The following is an 18,375-nucleotide window of genomic DNA, read 5'->3' as shown; positions in this document are numbered from 1 at the left end:
AAATAAACTCACGCCTGTATGGTCAGTTAAATTATGACAAAGGAGTCAAGAATGTACAATGGAAAAGGGACAGTGGAAAAACTGGACAGTCAGGTGCAAAACAATGAAACTGAACTCCTATATTATACCATACACAAACTCCTATATTATACCATACACAAACCATACACTCAAAATGGATTAAAGACTTGAATGTAAAACCTGAAACCATAAACTCTTGGAAGAAAACATAGAGGGTAAGCTCCTTAACATTGGTCTTGGCAATGACTTTTTTTTTTTTTTACATTTGACAACAAAAGCAGGCAACAGATACAAAAATAAACACATGGTAGTATACATCAGATTAAAAAGGTTTTGCACAGCAAAGGAAACCATCAACAAAATGGAAAGACAGCATAGCAAATAGGAGAAAATATTTGCAAATCATATATCTTACAAGGGGTTAATATCCAAAATGTGTGAAGAACTTATGCAACTCAATAGCAAATAAGAATAATAAGCAATCCAAAAATAAAGAAGAAGAAGAAGAAGAAGAAGAAGAAGCAGCAGCAGCAATCCAGTTTAAAATGAGCAGAAGAGGGGTTCCTGGGTGACTGTCAGTTGAGCGCCCAACTATTAATTTTGGTTCAGGTCATGATCTCATGGTTCATGGGATTGAGCCCTGTGATCACTCCACGCTAACAACTGGGAGCCTGCTTGGGATTTTTTCTTATTCTCTCTCTCTCTCTCCGTGTCAAAATAAATAAACTTGAAAATTTCATTTTCCAAAAAAGGTACAAATGGCCAATAGGCACATAAAAAGCTGTTCAACATTACCAATCATCAAGGAAATGCAGACATCACCTCCCATGTCTGAATGGCTATTATCAAAAAAGATAAAAAATAACAAGGCAGGGATGTGGAGAAAAGGGAACCCTTGTGCACTATTGATGGGAATGTCAATTGGTGCCCCCACTATAAGAAACAGTATAGAGGTTCCTCGAAAACTGAAAAGTAGAATTGCCATATGATCCAGTAATACTTCTGGGTATATATCCAGTATATATATATATATATATATATATATATATATATATATATATATATATATATACTTCTGGGTATATATCCAAAGGTAATGAAATTGCTATCTCAGAGAGATTTCTGCACCTCCACATTCACTACAGCATTATTTACAATAATCAAAACATGTAAACAACTTAAGTGTCTATTGACACTTTCTTATGGCTAAAGAAAATGTGGCATATATGTGTGTATATGTATATTCAGTCACATAGAAAAGAAGAAAATCCTGCCACTTGCACCAACGTGGAGGGACCTCGAGGGCATTATGTTAAGTGAAATAAGTCAGGCAGAAAAAGACAAATACTGCATAATCTCACTTATATGTAGAAGTGAAAAAAAAAAAACAACCTCATAGTAACAGAGATCAGATTGGTGGTTGCCAAGGGTAAGGGGGTAAGGGATGGGGGAAACAGGTAAAGGTGGTCAAAAGGTACAAACTTCCATTTATAATATAGATAAGTTCTGGGGATATAATGTATAGCATAATGACTATAATTAGCCACACAATATTCTATGTTTGGAAAGTTACTAAGAGAGCAGATCTTAGAAGTTCTCATAACAATAAAAAAAAAATCATAACTATGTGAAGTGATGGATGTTAACTAAGTTTATTGTGGTAATCACTTAACAATATGTACATATATCAAATCAAGATGTTGTACATCTTAAACTAATATAGTGGCATTTGTCAATTATATTTCAATAAACCGGGTAAAAAGGGAAAGGAAAAACAGGGGCACCTGGGCGGCTTAGTTGGTTGAGTGTCCAAGTCTTGATTCTGGCTCAGGTCATGATCCCACAGTCATGGGATCAAGCCCCACATAGGGCTCCATGATTGTGGGCCTGCTTGGGATTCTCTCTCTATCCCTCTCTCTTTGCCCCTCCCCTGTGGTCTCTCTGTCTCTCAAAATAAGTAAATAAACATTTAAGAAAAAGGGAGAGAGAAACAAGTGTGTTGGACATTGAAATTAAAAATATAATACTATTCACTATGATATCTAAAAAAAAAGAAATAGGTGTAAATCTAATAAAGCATGTACAGGACTTACATACTAAAATTTATAAAATGTTAGTGAAAGAATTTTTTTAAAAGTAAATAAATGGAGAAATGGAAATGGCCATGGTTAGAAGACTCAATGTAGCAAAGATGTCAATTTCCCTCTAAGTGATACATAGGTTTAATGTCATTCGTATCCAAATCCCAACAAGTCTTTTTGTAGATATGGACAGTATTATTCTAAAATTTATATAGAATGACCAAAGGAGTAGAATAGCTTAAAAATTTTTGAAAAAGAAGAACAGAAGAGGAATTGGTCTACCTAATTCAAGACCTGCTATAGCTGGAATAATCAAGACAGCACGATGTTGACAAAAGAATGGACACATAGGTCAGCACAACAGAAAAGAGAACTTAGAAAATATTTTCAATAGGCTTTTGACAAAGTTGCAAAAGCAATTCGATGGAGGAATGATAATTGTTATTTTTATTTATTTTATTTTTTTCAAGGTTTCAGTTTATTTTATTTTTGAAATTGTAGTCAGTTAACATAGAGTGTAATATTGGTTCAGTTTCAGGAGTAGAATTTAGTGATTCATCACTTCCATGCAACACCCAGTGCTCATCACAAGTGCTCTCCTTAGAGCTCATCACCCATTTAGACCATCTCCCACCCATCTCCCTCTGTCAACCCATTGCTTGTTCTCTATCATTAAGAGCCTCTTGTGGTTTGTTTCCCTTTCTTCTCTTGATTCTGCCCTTTATCATATGTTCATCTTTTTTTGTTTTTTCAGTTGCACATATGAGGGAGATCATATGCTGTTTGTCTTTCTCTGCCTGACTTATTTCACTCAGCACAATACATTCTAGCTCCATCCATGTCATTGCAAATGTAAGATTTTATTCTTTTTGATGCTTGAGTAATATTCCATTGTGTCTATATACCACATCTCCTTTATCTATTCATCATTCAATGGTCATTTGGGCTCTCTCCCTAGTTTGGCTATTGTTGATAATGCTGCTATAAACATTGGGGTGCATGTGTCCCCTCTGAATCTGTATTTTTGTATCCTTTTGGTGAATACATAATAGCCCAATTGCTGGATTGTAGGGTAGTTCTATTTTTAGTTTCCTGAGGAACCTCCATACTGTTCTCCAGAGAGGCTGCACCAGTTTGCATTCCCACCAATAGTGCAAGAGGGTTCCCCTTTCTCTGCATCCTCATCAACACCTGTTGTTTCTTGTGTTGTTAATTCTAGCCAAGGAATGATAATTTCTAAATAAATATTACGGAGCTGTTGGGACATCCTTAGGTGACAAATTTAGGTTCTATCTACAGCTCACACCTAATACAAAAATTAACTCAAAATGAATCACTGATTTAAGCGTAAAATTTTTATTTACAAATAGGATAAAATTTTTCATCATGACCTAGGGCTAGGCAAATAATTATTTGACTTGACACCAAAAGCATGATCCATCAGGGGAAAATCCGTAAATTAGGCTTTATTAATATTAACAACTTTCGCTCTGTGAAGTTCCCTGCTAAGAGGATAAAAAGATAAGTCACAGAGCGGGATAAAATATTTGCAAGCCATATATATGAGAAAGGACTAGTATTTAGAATTCTCAAACAACAGCAACAATATGAAAAACAGTCCCATTAGAAAATGGCCAAAAGACATGAAAGGACATCTCAATGAAGAGGATGTGCAGATGGCACAGAAGCACATGAAAAGATGTTCAATGTCATTAGCCATTAGAGAAATTCACATTAAAACCACAATGAGATATTGCTAAACGTCTACCAGAATAGATCAAATAAAAAATAATGACAGCATCAAATGCTGGCAAGGATGTGCAGAAATTAGATCACTCATGCATTGCTGATGAGAATGTGAAATGACACGACTACTATGGAAAATAGTTTGGCAGTTTCTTCGTAAACTAAACATGCAAGTACCACATGACCCCGTGATTGTACTACTGGGCATTTATCCCGGAGAAATAAATCTTATGTTCACCCAAAAACCTGTATACAAATGTTCATAACAGCTTTATTGATAATAGCCAGAAATTGGAAACAACCCAGATGTCCTTCAATGAGTGAATGGTTAATGAACTACGGGACTTCCATACCAAGGAGTACTTCTCAGCAGTAAAAAAGGGACAAATTATTCATAAGCACAACCACTTGGATGAATCTCTGGAGAATTATGCTGAATTAAAACATGCCAGTCCTAATAGGTTATATACCCTTTAATATAATATTCTCAAAGTCACAAAATTATAGCAATGCAGATTAATAGTTCTGGGAGGTTAGGAAGGGAAGTTGCTGTAGCTACAAAGGGCAACATGAGGAATCGTTGCAGTGACAGAAATTTTCTATATCTTGACTGTGTCAGTGACAATATCCCTGTTGTGGTATTATACTTTTGGAATGTGTTACCATTGGGGGAAGCTGGGTAAAAGTGTATTTAGGATTTCTCTCTATTACTTCTTACAAATGCATCTGGATCTGTAATTATCTCAAAATAGTAAGTTGTATTAAAAAATAATTTACTGTGCTCACCTACTCTCAATCCAGCAATTCTCCCAAGTCTATACTCAAAAGAAATGAGAGGTAAATCAAACAAGAGACGTGTACAAGAATGTTCATAGCATCTTTTTTCATAAGAGCACCATTTGGAAACAATCTAAATGCCTATCAGCAGTAGGAGAGATAAATAAATTGTGATATATCCATACAAAATATTACACAACAATAAAATAAAAAGAACACACTATTTTTATATGTTCCGACACGGGTGAATCTCCCAGTCGTAATGATGAATTAAAGGAGCCAGACACAAAAGTGGACATGCTATATGAGTCCAATTTCATGAAGTTCAAGATCAGGCAAAAAACTGACAAAGAAAAATGTCAGATCAAAGGTTCCTGCCGAGGAGAGAAGTCTGGGTAGTGATGAAGCTGGTATACCTAAATGTCAAAATCCAAAAAGTTGTGCCCTTAAGGTGTGCACCCTTTGCGCAAGCTATACCACAATAAAACAAGTTTAAAAGATGTCAAATATTTTTTAAATAGAACACACTGAAAATACTGTGCTAATCCAATAACACATCTCTGTAGCCTATGGTGTAACTATTTATAATCTGTGGTCTAGAAGAATTTTTCACCTCATTTTAGAACTACTATAAAACACAAAGACAGCTGGATATCAGGAATTAGACTAGAAACTGGGCCATCAGTCTTCCATCCAGCAGTAGAACCAAGGGCAGTATGCAAGTGGCACGTAAGCAAACAGATGTTAGGGCTAAGAACAATTACCCTCTCTGCAGGAAGCTCCAAGAGGGGATAAACCTCATATACAAGCATGAGTAAATTAACCACAGAAAAATGGAGCTTACCAGCAAACAAACAAAAAACAAACAAAAAGCAGTAAAAGGAAAAAGCAGAATTCATTCTAAAGACTTAAGAGAAAATCCCTCATGTGATTCCTCACTGGAACCAGAATGGGAATGCGGGAAAGTTTCACCTCCTCAATATTATCGAAAAACCTTGACTTTGGTGAAAACACAGTCATATGAAAAGAGAGGTTAAAAAGCCACACACTAAGATTAAAATGCAATGAAGTATATAGAAAAAATGAGCTGGATCCTATAAAGAATTAATGGCAGAGAAGTAAATATGTAGCAGGAAGCCGTAAAAGCACCATTACAGCTAGTAGAGGGTAGAATTGATACTGAGGACAAGGTAATCGTTGAAACAGAAGACAGCCGGAACTGTTCTCTAAGAATGCAGGAAGGACAAAGCAAGGAAAGTGGTAAGATCCCAAGTGGAAGACAAAACCAATGAAAGTAACAGCAGCCAACAAAAACTACAGATTCGATATAGACTTATAGGTGTTAATTCAGGATCTAACAGGACATTGCAAAAGAAGCAATAAGCACATAATTAGACAAAATTCATCAAGAAAAAGAACCTCCCCCCCAAAAAAATCCAATTCTGTTATATGCAAACAGAAAGTATTAAGCATGTACCAGACTAAACTGAAGAAAATCGATGCACGCCTAAATATATACTAGCCGAGTATTTGAATAAAATAGAGTAATTTTAGAGGCGCCTGGGTGGCTCAGTCGGTTGAGCATCCAACTTCAGCTCAGGTCATGATCTCACGGTTTGTGAGTTCGAGCCCCGCATCAGGCTCTGTGCTGACAGACAGCTCAGAGCCTGGAGCCTGCTTCAGATTCTGTGTCCCCCTCTCTCTCTGCCCCACCCCTGCTTGTGTTCTGTCTCTCTCTGTCTTTCAAAAATGAATAAACATAAAAAAATTTTTTTTAAAGGGAGTAATTTTAAAAACTCTTAGGAGCTTCCAGGCAGAAATTACAGGTTTTCTAAAAACAGAGCCAACCTCACTGGAAGACAATACTACAGGGGCTACAGAACTTTGAAGGAGAAAGGTTGTGTCTGAAGAAGTATTTACATAACTAAGTTTCTTTTTCTTAGGTGAAGACGACAGGATAGTCTTAGCCTATGCAGGGATTTACCTTCAAAAAATATTCTTCAAAAGATGCCTCCACAGATAGAGAAATAGATTTAAAAAAAAGAAAAGAAAAGAAAAATCCAAAAAAAGGAACTTGTTGCAATCAGAAAACTGGGTGCCTGTCCTGTGAGGAAGTCAAGAGGCCAGCACCGGGCTTATCAGAAAACTCCATAGGAGTCAAGTCACCCCAAACCCATGGGCAGTTGATGGTCTGTGTCTATTTCACTTGAAAGTGGTGAGGATACATCAACCAAGATAGGGCTATAAAATAGATGATTTCATCACGAATTACCACTTCTCATTACCATAATGACTCTACTGTTAAACAAAAAAAATAGCCCTTAGGTAAAAACCCTCCCTTGGATTCAGAGATTAATTAAATGTGATTTATTAAAATGTCAAAAGCAAAATCTAATCCTATAAACTGGAATAAAACTTAAACAAAATGTTAATCCATTTAAATGTAAGCAACTGAAATCAAAATAAGATTGTTTTCAGAGTATTGCATATTTGTTTAGAAAAAATCAAGAAATACAGATGAATAAGCAAAAGGAAATAATATTGTAACCAGAACTTCAACTCTCAAAGATCCTAATAGTTTCAATGTGGAAGTATTCTTCCAGATATTTGCCAGTGTGTATTAATATTCAAAAATAAATGTTTTAAAATTTATAGTTATACCTACAGGCATGTAGACATGAATATAAAACCTACATTTGTTCTCTGACAATGTAATGCAAACAACTTTCTATATCAGTACATATGCGTCAATAACATCACCTTTGTAACTATGGGAGGAAGTAACAGAGAGGATACGAGCTCTGACTGACCGACTGCAAGCTGGGCCCAGGCAATTGGGGAGATTGCGCTCTGCATCCGGACCAGTTTCAGATTGCACCAAAGAACTCCTGAGCGTGCAAACCAACTGTAATAGAGTATTAACATTATGTATCTATAACATAATTACTTAGCTAAAACCGAAGTTCCCCCCTTTACACTATTATAAACAATGCCATAATCAATAACTTTGCAACACAATGCATGTCCCTGAAATAGACCTGATACACATTGATAAGAACTTCATATACAGTAAAAAGATTATCATAAGTCACTGAAGAAACAATTGTTTATTTTACAAGTGTGTGAAAAAATACCTACTTGGGGGAAAAAAACTCTAAAGATTATCACTCTGCTCTGTAGACCAAACGTACTGCAGATACTTTAAATGATTAAAAATAATACAGATAGATAAAAATCAGCAGATACTACAGCCAAATATTTATGCAATCTCTGAATAGGAAATGCTTACTCCCACAATGTAAAAACTGGAAAATGTCACAAAAAAAGTGCTCATTAATTTGACATAAACATTTAAAAAGCTGATGGCTTAAAATTTTAGCAAAATGTAAAAGGAGACAATAAGCACAATCCTATTTGTTACGTCTGGCCAATCCTCTTCATGTGCAAAGGACGTTTAAGAACCCGTAAAAAGATCTTAGTTTCCAGGTTCTCATAGGAAAATAGTGGCTGCTTAAATTTTGACCTTTTCTCACATTCTTGAAAAATCAACATTGAGAACAAATAGAGTCACGCAGGGCCCGCTTCTACAGCATGACGAGGATGCTGAAACCACAGGTCAGTTGACGTTGAGGCTGGGAAATAAATCCCAAAACAGCACAGACTACTCCAGACCACTCCCCTCAGTATCCAGTTGGACAGGGACTACATAGAAGGAGGTTGAACGTGTCATACGTATCAACCAGGCATCCCCCAGAAGGAGACGGTCACACCTGGCTAGGAAAACATTGCAAACGGACTTGAGATCTGGTGGCCCTGAACTCAGGCTAATGGGGAATTGTGATGAAGGACCTTGGAACATTCATGAGAGTAGATAAAGCACATAAGGATAAAATGTTGGCCATTGTTGAATCTAAACAATGGGTATATGACTGATCATTGTATTTGCTTATATGCCAAAAATCTGACCAATAATTTAAAAGAAACATTTATTTGAAATAAATTTTCAATATCCGTATGAATAAAAAATACTAATTAAAACAAAAATTTTTTTTTTTTTTTTTTTTGCTAGCAGAGGTACTGGATTTACGAGTACAAGGGTATTCAACTGTGTGCGGTTGACCCACCAGTGAGGTTGGGAGTATAAATTGATCAAACCTTGTTGGAAAGCAATTTAGTGAATTAGTAATACCTTTCTGAAAAAAAATTTAAATGAGTATTTCAAGAGATTTTTAAAGATTTTTTTTTTTCAATGTTTATTTATTTTTGGGACAGAGAGAGACAGAGCATGAACGGGGGAGGGGCAGAGAGAGAGGGAGACACAGAATCGGAAACAGGCTCCAGGCTCCGAGCCATCAGCCCAGAGCCTGACGCGGGGCTCGAACTCACGGAGCGCGAGATCGTGACCTGGCTAAAGTCGGACGCTTAACCGACTGCGCCACCCAGGCGCCCCTCAAGAGATTTTTAAAACAGCATGTCTTTGATCCTATAATTTCACCCAAGGTGAAAGCTATAATCATAGACCTGAAAAAAGACCAGTGTACGAAGATGTTCATCCCAGCGATATTTATGATAAATTTCTAGACATTCCTGATGTCCAAGAGTAAGAGAAAGATTTTTTTAATTATGGTATTTTCCATAGAGTCGTTTTTATATGATTTCTGGCAATCAACGGCATGTTTTCAAATGGAGTTGACGATGTGACAAAATGCTACTGCTAAAGCATTGAATGAAAAAGAGCAAACTAGAAGGCTAAATATAAAAGATGTGTAGTTCATGTATCTGATCTGAACAGCGGTCTTCTAGGCATGATGGGCTTATGAGTAAATTTAACATAATTTCCTGTATACATAAAATAATCTTCTACAGTAATCATATATTATCATTATAAGATTAAAATATATATAATAAATATTTAAAAATACATCTCTTAATTTGTATGACTGCTTAATTGCTATAGTAAACTTCATATGAGTCCCACTCTGGCAATTAATCTTTTTGTTCTATTATAAATTCCTAAAGTTAAAGAGTCTCTTCAAGCATTGTTAAAGAGATATTTGTGCAAGAGAACCTGTTTGATAACTGCTATGAAGTTCCTTAAGCCCATGTGAGCATTGTATATACTATTATTACCTAAGAAAAAAACAGAACCTGCTTTTAAGGGGAACTCAGACTACATATCAAAATTCCTAAAAATGTGCAAACTCTAGGACTCAATAGTAGCACAGGTAGGAGTTTTAAGAAACTGGGGTTAGTTTTAAGAAAAAGTGGATGCATGTATTTTTAGATGTATTTATAAACATTTTCCACATAGGATTTTTTAAGAGTATAAAAATAAAAACAACCTAAATTTTTATCAGTACGTAAGTAGTGAAATAATCTATGGTGATTATAAATGGTGTATTTATTTCATAAAATGAAATACTATACATCAATTTTAAATGATGATCTTAAAGATTATTTACATAAACACAAGATACTCAGGCAGTCTATCAAATGAAAAGGCTCATTACAAAATGTATATGGTGTGGACCATATGTAGTCATAGTTATTTACATAAAAAAAACATGGAAGAACATTTACCAAAATGTTAATAAAATTTATATATTGATATTTTCTTCATTTTCCATTTGCTTATCTGGAAATCCCACAATTCCTGTTGCAAACATGTATTGATAACAAGGAAGAACATAATTTGTTTTGTTTCTAAAAAAATAAAAACAACATTGATAAGTTTCATTGGAACCTACTAGGGAATGAATATTCAGCAAGTGGACAGTAGGGGGTTTCGGGGAGGACTATGGCAAGGTTGTTTTAAAGACCTTTGTATTTCTTTTCAAACTACCACCAGCTTCCCCTTCTTTCCTTCCTTTCCGGCCGGGGAGTTCTGCAGAATCCCATCCAAGATGGGATGTTTGCACAAGGTTGAGTGACTCGTAGGTGAGAGAGGATGTTGCTGGGGCAAGATACCAAAATAAACACAAGGCAAAAGGGACGTGGGGTGCTGAATGCCAGAGTTTCTGATACTGAGTGCATTTACAGTGCTATGAAAGTTTGAAAACGTGGAAAGCTAACTCATGGACTGACATATTGATGAAACAAATCAGATGCAGATGATTCATGCATAATCAGAATTCTCTGGTTTTATTTATAAAATTTATCAGGCTACTGGCATTAGAAGCCTGTTTACAGTGTGCTAGGGCCCCTTCTCATGCTCTCTCCATGTGTGGGAGAGAAGTAACAGGGGCCAAGGTCACCTGCTAACTCATGTTCTTGGTACATTCTCTGGACCCCAAGGTGCTGTGATTATGCTTAGATGTGGTGGTAGCTCCTAATCCTACAATTCCTCCCCTGTACCCCTTTTTCCACCCCAGGCTGGGCAGAAGCAGCAAAGGGGACCCATCTGTGTTCATAACCAACCAATCAGAATTGACTCAGGGGGACAGCCAATTTGGTTTAGTCCCTTGAGGGATAAAGAGGAAAGAGCACATCTCTACACCTGGGATATTTTCGGAATTTGTTTTTCTCCCAAATTACGTTTGTAGGCAAGGGGAAGGCAGAGAAAATAGGGAAATATATGGTTTGACTAGAACCCAAGAATCCAGAGTTCTTGGGTGACAGGCACTGGAGCAAAGATGCTTCTGTTAAAAAGGTTTAGACCCTACATCTCACCCCCAAACATGCATACACATATCATGTATCTGTTTACATTTATTAAGGGCCTGAGAGAAGTCCCCAGGGAGAACTAAAGAAAAAAAAAGGTCAAGAACCCTATGAACACATGGAGACCTACATGGTAAATCACAGGGAGGGGAATAGGAAAGTGGGGATGGCCAGTTCTAGCAGAATCCAGGAGGGGAGCTGGCCCATGGCAACCCTGGGAGAGAAGATACCGTAAGAAAAAGGGAGATTTATACTTTGTCCCATAGGTAGCACGATTGTCTGAGCAAAGGGCTGGATTGGGGATCTAGATATGACATGCGGCCAGGCAGGTGCTGGAACTTATCCAATGCCAGCTTCCCTGGCTACCTCAGTGACTCTGCGGTACCTGGCTCTGTGTAGGTGAATAAAATGTATGACAATACTGGGCACTTGGGCAACTTCTCAGTGGGACCCAACTTGTATGAGAATAAAAAATGAGGAACCTTTGTCCTTTGTACTTGGAGAGGGAGGATCATTCTCTCACAGCACCATGGGAATTGAAATGATAGCAATGAATTTCCTTAATAATGTGTCCCAAGATGCCATGGCAGGTGGCGAATGGAGGTGAATAAGAACTGAGACCAGAGACAGAGCAGCAGTAGCCTCTCCTGCAGAATCCTGTTCAGAGGGACAAACCCCAGCTCCTGGCACAGAGATGTGAGCATCAAACATAGGGAAGCAGGCCTGGGGACTCTTAAAATATCTGGGAGGGGGGCGCCTGGGTGACTCAGTTGGGTAAGCATCCGACTTCAGCTCAGGTCATGATCTCACAGTCCGTGAGTTCGAGCCCCGCATCAGGCTCTGTGCTGACGGCTCAGGGCCTGGAGTCTGCTTCGGATTCTGTGTCTCCCTTTCTCTCTCTGCCCCTCCCCTGCTCATGCTCTGTCTCTCTCTGTCTCAAAAATAAATAAAACCTTAAAAAATTAAAAAAATATATATCTGGGAGGGAGAAATCTGTAAACAATTGCAAGACAAGTAGGTGGTTAGGAGAATCAAGAACACCTTATTTAATGTTATGAATACATTCTGTCATTTAAACCCAGGTTGGTGAAGCAAGACACATGCCAGTCACACTACAGAGATCAATGATCCCAACCTGTCTCCCCAAGTGATGTTGCAATTTGCATCATCAAATATATGTTCCCCAGGTTGAAAACTACTTCCAGCCCATGTCCTTAATATTTCCTTCAGATTATAATTGTAAAAACGTTGTAATGGGGAGCAAGCATGAAAAACAGTGGGGAAATGAGAGAAGTTTGTGTGAGAATTATGCCAGGTTAAAGATGGCAATAAACCTTTGTCTCTTTTCCCACCAAGTGGTGAGATCTGTTGAACCACTCCTTGACTTCACTGACCAAAACTGGACAGCCAAACTAATGCTACGTCAGTTCTGGAGCTAGCCTTGAAGAAAAGGCTAAAACTGCTTTCTAAGTCTTCAGAAGGTGAGTGGGAATGTATAAAACTCAACTACCCTATTGGAGAAATCTCCTAGAGGGCCCCGAAGCTACAGAGAGGCAGAGGTGAGCTAAGCTTTCAAGACACCCTCACCAAAACCCTTGCTGTGTGACTGAAGTCTCTTGACCCTCCCCGACCAGACCAGCTGAATATCACTGGAGCAGCCCTGTCATGACCATGTGAAACAAAAGAATAGCCCAGCAGAATTTTGACTGAATTCTTGACCCATGAAATTGTGAGCTGTAATATGAAGGGTTGTTGTCTTAAAGCCTACTAAGTTTGGGGAATTGTTACATAACAATAATAACTAGCAAAGTAGTATAGGCTTCACATTCCACCTAGTCTACCCAAGTCTACCGAAGACCCTCCTCTTGCCCCCTGGGTTTTTCCTATGTGAATGCTCATTGTGTAGATTCTCCTGAAAGATAGAAGCTCCATTTCTTGGAGAATGCTATAGGGATGTCACCAGGAAGCCCAGGAACGGCTCCTTCAGTGGTAGACAAGGAAGGCCCTTAGTGGGGCTGCTTTACTGCCTTTCTCTTCTTAGAATGTTCCCTGAGATCTACTCAGTCTGCACTAACCATCTTCATATAGGAAGGTCCAACCTTGGTTTCTCAATGAGCAGCCCCTCATTTCGTAGCCTGTCTTAGTCAATTAGAAGAGATGAATCTATCTGATGAGACTGAACAGGTGAATCCCAAAAGCCTCAAGTGTCTGGATTGTTTTTGATGCCTATTATATCACTTTTTGCTCTGCTGAAAATAGCTAATATCTATGTAGGTCACTTTCTTACTCGTAAATTGGAAATAATAACATCTACCTTCCCAGTATCTCAGGATTATTGTGAGATTCAAATAAGATGATGTGGGTGGAAGCTCTTTGTAAACTTGAAAATGTTGTGCACTTGCAATTTGCTATCGTCATTATCATTACTATTCAGGAATTAGTAAATTATAGATAGTGTTGGGACATGTGGGCTTAGCATTGTGTGATCTTAAGCAATCCAGTTAACATCTCAGCAATTTTCTCATCCCTAAAATGAGTGTTTACTAAATAATATCTAAGGATCTTTCCAGCTCTCAAATACTATGGCGGTGATTTTTAAGAGTCCTTGTTCGGCACAGGCAAAGTTATGCAGGGTATTCAAAGACAAAGGTGAGCCTTTCCTCACTGACTAAAAATCTGTAATGTAGTTGTTAAGATCAATCAGGCTTCAAAAACAAATAATAATTCAAATGAACCTTTTTTGCTTATTTATTTATTTATTTAGAGAGAAAGAGAGAGAGAGAGAGAGAGAGAGAGAGAGTGTGTGTGTGTGTGTGTGTGTGAGCGAGCATGGGGGAGGTCCAGAGAGAGAGGGAGAAAGAAAGAATCCTAAGCAGGCCCCACACTGTCAGTATGGAGCCAGATGCAGGGCTCAAACTTAGCAGGAACTCAGAGCAGGAACCCTGAGATCATGACCTGAGCCGAAATCAAGAGTTGGACACTCAACCCACTGAGCCACCCAGGTGCCCTTCAAGTGAACCTTTTAAATAAAGATTCCCCAGAATGTGAAAGTCCTTGATGGGAAATTTGCGAGCTACTAGAGCATAATGTGACAATATTTGCTATTTACCCATCCAGACGCACTCTCTGCTCTGGCAGGCTGACTTGTATGGACCACATCAATGTGCTCCCTTGCTTCATGGCATCTGATTGGGTTCTGCTAGTCTAGTGGCCCACCAAGAGATGGAAGGAGAGAAAAGAAAGAAGTCAAGGTATTTATTACCTCTGCTTCCTCTCTCTGGGGTCACCTGGAGGTGTCTGTTCCGTTGACCCAAGGGCACAATGTCTCTCAAGTCTGCCCTCTCCACACGACACTATCCTTCCAAGTTATGTAGACTGCTCTCTGCCCTTGCCTCTTTGCCCTGGGGATGAAAACAGTTCATCTGTAACTAACCCTGGAAGACTTCACAATCCATTCATTGGGGTAGGCAGCCTCCAAGATGGTTCCCAGGGATTCTGTTTCCCAGTAATCACACCCTTGTATAATCCCCTCTTCTTAAATGTGGGCTGGATTTATTGACTCACTTCTACCAGAATACACAGGAGAGCTAAGATGACACTTTTGAGATGAAGTTATGAAAAGGCTGTGAATTCTATCTTGGCCATTCTCACTTGAATCACATGCCTGGGGGAAGCCAACTGTTATGCCCCAGAACAGCCTTATGCCGTCATAACATGGAAGCAAGGCCTGTCCACAACTATGTGAGTTTGAAAGGAACCTGTTTGTCCCCAGTCAAGTTTTCAGATGAGACCACAGTACTAGCTAATAGCTTGACTGTAATCTCACAAGAGACCTTGAGCCGCAGATAACTACCTAAGCTGTGCCTGAGTTCCTGACCACAGAAACTGTGAGGTAATAAATACTTGTTTTGAGCTTCTAGCTTGGGAGGCAATTTGTTATGCAGCAATAAATAACTAATGCAGCTTGTAATTTCCCAACATACCGGATATACCTTTGTAAACAGTCCTGTAATTGTCTTCTTCAAATTATCCTGATTTGACTATGCCAGATGTTTACTGCTGGGATCATAAATAGAAATAATATTTCCAGGCAAATAAATAAGTTAAATACTCTTTTCAGGTTTATTTCCCCTAAGACATGAAAAGAATAGATCATGTTTGAATATAGAAATTTCCCTGAGTCTTTGAGGCTTCTAGATCCCTTGAGAGAATTTGGATTTCTTTTCCAAGGGTGGTAGGTGGGGAAATTTGTGTTTTTAAGGATTTCAAAGAAAAGTAGCTCCTTAGCATTAAGATGAGCAAAGGAGATTACAACTTCTTTTCCATCCAGTCTAAGAGACTTTGGACTAAATGGCTAGTGAGTGGGTGGGTTCTTCAAGGACTGGGCACTTGGTGTCCCAGACTTGGCTTCCTAAATAAGAGGAATGAGAATGTTCTTAATGGAAACCCATCCTCCTGCGTGGGACCTCACAAGCCTTGGCAGTCAGCCGAGAGACAATGAAAAGTCAGAGGGACAGTGGCATTATATGGTGGTGACAGTGATAACAAACAGGGATCTTTAATTCTTGGGTTTGGAAGTCAGACTGCCAAACCCCTCCCCTCATCTCCTGAACCCTCTACAATGACACCGTGGACTACATAAGGTTTCGAGTTTTGTTTTCTTGACAGTCCAGGGAAGGCAGAAGTGAAGATCAAATCAATTCTTAGTTAAGGACACTTTCACAAAAAGTAACATTACTTGCACTTTGAAAAATGGGAAATAATTACTAACCTATTATAAAGAAAATAAATGTGATTACTGTAGAAAGTTAAATAGCAGACGAAACTTCCCAGGTGCCTCCACCCAGGGAGGCTAAGCCTGAAATGTTACGGAAACGCCAGCAGCATGACTCTTAGCAAACCTCACAGGGCAGTCACATCCATTACATCAGCAGATTTCTGTGTGTGGTCCAAGGCTAGGCTTTGAGTCAACTGCTCATCAAGGCGCTTAGTACATAATTGACAAATAAATGAATAAACAGAGGGAGGAATATATCTCCCAGGGCTGGACTGATATGTAAAACCACAGGGTCAGAGTATTCATTTAACATATACATATATATTTATGTATATACACATACATACCTATTACAGAAGTAGGAACCCAAAGTTGTGAAAAGATTATTCTCTTCTGCAGATATTTTATATATGCCAAGATTGATAATTGTCCAGTGGCTTGGGGAGTACAAAAGTAGAAAAATACTGTTCAAATGAGCCAACTGTTTAGTGATCTCAGTTGAGAGAGCTCAGCACTTCTTTCTTTCTTTCTACAACGCTGGCCTTGACAATGGAATCAGAATATAGTAAATCCTGCCTCTTGCTGGGTAGTGTTTGGTCACTGCTCACATGTTCTCCACGCTTCTCCCTTTTCTACACTTCCATGGCTCACTTCTCCCTTCCATGATTGAGTCTTTCTTTCTTTAGAGATATTCACATCCGCATTCCATTATCCGCAATTCTGAAATACCAAAATCTCTGAAAAACAAAAGTTGTAGGAAGTTTAGGGAGACTATGACCTGAAATAACATGAAGCTATTCATAATCTTCATTTATGTTCCTAGTGTGAGGCTCATACTTCCATTACACAAATATTGAAAATGTTCATGGTGCATTATGCTAAGGGTATTATATAACATGTGGTATCTGTCTTGTATCACAAAAAACAATCTGAATTCTGAAGCAAATCCTGCCCCTAGGGTTTCAGATTTATTATAGCCTAATCTTCCAAGCTTGGGAAATATTTTGTTTCCTTAAGATGACTTTGCACTTCGCTGCTTTGATCCTTTATGTGTTGGTTTTGAGGTCTAACTCCCAGAGAATCATTTTTCTTCCCTTGTTTATCAATTTCAGGGAACCCTTCGCTGTAACCCTTGTGAATTGACAATCTTGGGCCTGTAATAGATCCGTGCAGAAGGAGAGATGGGGTGCTAGTAAGGAGGAGAATGAGGGGAAAGAACATCCTGAGGACTAGCTGAGATTTCAAGGATGAAGTCCGTTCTTGGATAAAGGGACACCAGGGTTCCAGGCAGAGATAACCACCCAGAGGCATGGAGAAGCACAGGATGCCTGGAGAACTGGGGGCAGCTGACTTATTGTTGGGGCTGGGAGGAGATGACAAGTGGCTGTGTGACACCTGCCTTGGGAGGGTGGAGGAAAGTAATTCAGGGGTTTCTCACAGCAGACAGAGTCCCAATCCAGAAAGCCAAGCAGTCAGCAGCATGAAGAGAATAGATTAGAGGAGGTTGTGGAAGGAGCAGTGGCCAGGAAAGACTCTTGTACAGATCTAGGAGACAGTCTCAGAACTAAGGCCGTGGGGTGCAGAATGGAAAAAAAGAGAAAGTTTAGAACATAGAATCAAAGGCTGTAATGTTCCATATCATGGTGGTCATGGCGGGGGGGGGGGGTGGGGGGTGGGAATTAAATCAAAATAGTTGACTGATGCTGGTGGAGCAAAGTTCACTAAGAAGAAAGTCAAGTTTGGACAGTCTTAACAGCTGATTGCTCCTTACTTTGAAATGAGAAAAACTGGATTTTATCAGAGTGGGGAGAACCAACACACTCTGATGGGCAGTGCATGGAATTTGAGGTTGGTTGACCTGGGTTCTCGTCATAACCTGGAGCAAAAAATTCTCTAAACCTTAGTTTCTTTACCTGAGATGCAGGGACAGTATCATCATCGTGACAGGATTTGTGGGAGAATGCATACAGTAAGTAAATGAGGTTATGCACGTAAAAATTTCTGCCATGTACAAAGTGTACAAATGACTACTAATTACCTCTGAATGAGGCAAGTTGGAGCAGAGAGGTTGAGGGTCTCCCCAAGGTTGCAGAGCAGTGACAGACTAGGATTCCGATGAAACATCTCTGTTCCCTCCCCAGTACTTCTGGAAAGAAGGCATTGTGGGCTTGGCCCAATATTATATAGAAGACAGAGAGAATATGCACTGCATTATCCCCACTCTTCTGTTTTCTCTTAACATTATTTACCATTAGTAGTTCATTTCTTTGTCTTATGTAAGCTTTTGTCAACATGAGTCTTAAGTATAGACTT

The 18,375-nt window shown here is 38.8% G+C and overlaps 1 long non-coding RNA gene across 13 annotated transcripts in view; it reads right to left on the bottom strand.

Annotated features, from left to right (window-relative positions):
* The window catches only part of LOC111559527, an 81,337-nt gene that overhangs the window by 10,334 nt on the left and 52,628 nt on the right, over positions 1-18,375 (bottom strand). For 7 of the 13 annotated variants that reach the window (XR_002740556.2, XR_006594379.1, XR_002740555.2 and 4 more), the window contains 2 exons: positions 16,410-16,799; positions 14,548-14,686 (listed from right to left, as the gene is read on the bottom strand). This is a non-coding gene — a long non-coding RNA (uncharacterized LOC111559527). Of the gene's footprint in view, positions 1-7,435; positions 7,531-10,005; positions 10,329-14,547; positions 14,687-15,268; positions 15,345-16,409; positions 16,800-17,500; positions 17,627-18,100; positions 18,230-18,375 lie in introns of those variants that run through there. The other 6 variants (XR_006594380.1, XR_002740560.2, XR_006594378.1 and 3 more) reach the window with 6 other exon arrangements.

Source organism: Felis catus, chromosome A2 (assembly GCF_018350175.1).
Source record: "Felis catus isolate Fca126 chromosome A2, F.catus_Fca126_mat1.0, whole genome shotgun sequence".
Lineage (NCBI taxonomy): Eukaryota > Metazoa > Chordata > Mammalia > Carnivora > Felidae > Felis > Felis catus.
Note: the sequence above shows the minus strand (reverse complement) of the source record. Positions and strands in the feature narration are given on the sequence as shown.